The sequence below is a fragment of the Coregonus clupeaformis genome, chromosome 6 (assembly GCF_020615455.1).
Source record: "Coregonus clupeaformis isolate EN_2021a chromosome 6, ASM2061545v1, whole genome shotgun sequence".
In the NCBI taxonomy this organism is placed as follows: Eukaryota; Metazoa; Chordata; class Actinopteri; order Salmoniformes; family Salmonidae; genus Coregonus; species Coregonus clupeaformis.
The window spans coordinates 52,736,651-52,739,560 of record NC_059197.1 but is presented as its reverse complement, the minus strand read 5'-3'; the positions used below and the strand labels follow the sequence as shown (position 1 = coordinate 52,739,560).

General features: G+C 37.6%; 1 long non-coding RNA gene across 1 annotated transcript; it reads right to left on the bottom strand.

Moving 5' to 3' along the window:
- Positions 1-1,591: 1,591 nt before the first annotated feature.
- Positions 1,592-2,301, bottom strand: LOC121535925. Its single transcript, XR_006661155.1, has 3 exons — positions 2,240-2,301; positions 2,006-2,084; positions 1,592-1,913 (listed from the first exon to the last, which is right to left on the bottom strand). It is a non-coding gene; the product is annotated as an uncharacterized LOC121535925 (long non-coding RNA).
- Positions 2,302-2,910: the final 609 nt, after the last annotated feature.

Here is a 2,910-nt window from a genome sequence, read left to right as displayed (position 1 = left end):
GCTCTCTGCAGGTCATTCACTAGGTCCCCCCGTGTGGTTCTGGGATTTTTGCTCACCGTTCTTGTGATCATTTTGACCCCACGGGGTGAGATCTTGCGTGGAGCCCCAGATCGAGGGAGATTATCAGTGGTCTTGTATGTCTTCAATTTCCTATTAATTGCTCCCACAGTTGATTTCTTCAAACCAACCTGCTTACCTATTGCAGATTCAGTCTTCCCAGCCTGGTGCAGGTCTACAATTTTGTTTCTGGTGTCCTTTGACAGCTCTTTGGTCTTGGCCATAGTGGAGTTTGGAGTGTGACTGTTTGAGGTTGTGGACAGGTGTCTTTTATACTGATAACAAGTTCAAACAGGTGCCATTAATACAGGTAACGAGTGGAGGACAGAGGAGCCTCTTAAAGAAGAAGTTACAGGTCTGTGAGAGCCAGAAATCTTGCTTGTTTGTAGGTGACCAAATACTTATTTTCCACCATAATTTGCAAATAAATTCATAAAAAATCCTACAATGTGATTTTCTGGATTTCTTTTTCTCAATTTGTCTGTCATAGTTGACGTGTACCTATGATGAATATTACAGGCCTCTCTCATCTTTTTAAGTGGGAGAACTTGCACAATTGGTGGCTGACTAAATACTTTTTTCCCCACTGTAGAAGCAAACCGGATGGACATCATGAAAATGATCGGAGAGGTTGAGAGTAGAAGAAGTTCAGGAGAAAAAACAAACAAAATATAATTATTGTAAAATTGAGTGTGTCCATAAAATGTATATAGTAAGTATAAGCTGGAAATAGAGGCCTAAGCATTGTTGTTCACTAGTTTACTCCAATTAGGGAAAGGGTGTTGGGGTTGGAAAGTAATAAAGGGGAATATATTTAAAAAATATATATATGTATGTGTATGTACAGTATGTATGTTTGTATAGTGCAACCAACATCTCTTCAGGTTGAATTAACAGTAGGTTTACCTGCTACTTCTGCTTTTGTTTTTCAACATAAAAATATTACAATATTAATATCAAAAATAAAGTGCAACCAACATCTCTTCAGGTTGAATTAACAGTAGGTTTACCTGCTACTTCTGCTTTTGTTTTTCAACATGAAAATATTCAATATTAATATAAAAAATAAAGTGCAACCAACATCTCTTCAGGTTGAATTAACAGTAGGTTTACCTGCTACTTCTGCTTTTGTTTTTCAACATAAAAATATTACAATATTAATATCAAAAATAAAGTGCAACCAACATCTCTTCAGGTTGAATAAAGAGTAGGTTTACCTGCTACTTCTGCTTTTGTTTTTCAACATGAAAATATTCAATATTAATATCAAAAATAAAGTGCAACCAACATCTCTTCAGGTTGAATTAACAGTAGGTTTACCTGCTACTTCTGCTTTTGTTTTTCAACATTACAATACAAATACAGTATTAATATCAAAAATAAAGTGCAACCAACATTTCTTCAGGTTGAATGAGCAGTGGATGAACCTGCTACTACTCTCATTTTAATAAACAAACAATATTCAACAAAAGATCAAGTGTAACCTACTAGGCTACTCTTCAATGACTACAGATTTTATTTTTTAAATATCAACTGATCAACATGATCTGGCCGCAGAACACTTCTCTGTGCGTTCACTATGTCGCCAGCAGTACTAAAAACTCGTTCTGCTGGCACACTGGTGCCTGGAATGCACAGGTACCGTTTAGCAAGGGTGGAAAGTACAGGTAGCTCTTTCTCCTGAGATCTCCACCACTTCATAGCATTTTCAGTCAAAGGCAACGCATCTTTTGCTCGGTACCTTAACACCTCTGCTCTGGCTGTCTCGCTTGTGGATTTTCTTTCTCTTTGGGTGAAGGAATCGCCAAACAGCGCATCTAAGGCTTTCTTCTTACAAGGAGGTGACTCATTTGGAGCTACAATATAAGAAATATATTTCAAAATATAGTCATGTTTCTCATTAATACAAAACAACAACAATCTTTTATTGGTATCACATGAAACACACCTGTGGTCTCTTCATTGAATCCTGACAGCTTTGTGCTTGAGCTTCCCTCGTCTTCCTCCTGATTTCCCATTGCTTGCATCTATTGATGTAAGAATGTGTGAACTGTTCAAATTTCTGCTCTGTAATACTGCACACATAAATTTAGAGGAAGATAAAGAACAGATGAGATTTGAGAGAGGACAAATGAAAGGGGGAGAAGAGAAAAGAGCAGAGGAAAGAGGAGAGAAGAGTTACCTGGTGGGACACTTCTGCCTCAAAAACCAGTTTTGTGTAGACCTGTTCTCTGTCCTCTTTTTTCCAGGTAGGGCAGTTCTTTAAATCGCGGGTCCAACGCTGATGCTGTTTAAAGAACAAGAATATTGCATTCATTGCATTATTAAATTAAGTTGACCTGAAATTGCAAGTGATGACCTCCTCCTCATACACAAAATAATCAGAAGATTAAACTTTAGTATGTTTAAAAGAAATGTGGCACAGTGATGATGTAAAGCCACCATGAACTAAGAATTGTATTGCAGATATCTTGTTTACTTTTCCATATGAAAAAAACAACTCAAATTCAAACTTGAAAACGCAAAGGTGTGGCATTTTACAAATTAATACAGTCTAATAACCTAAAATATTAACCAAGTTGATTTTAATTAAGACTCCAAATTAATTACCTATGTTGAGAGCATCTTGGGTGCCTCTGTAGCGTGTGGAGAGGTCACTGGCCATCACCCTCTTAATCTCTGCAACCAGGGTTGAGTCGTCTTCGCATGGCTGTAGGTGTTTCAGCAGTTTTGCTTGAAGAGGAGCAATTACAGAGAGAGTTGGCTGGTCTTCTTCACACATCACTGTGGTTGCCATTTTGACAGGACCCATCAACTGAACAATGTCATCCATGTTGGAAATATCACTCTCAC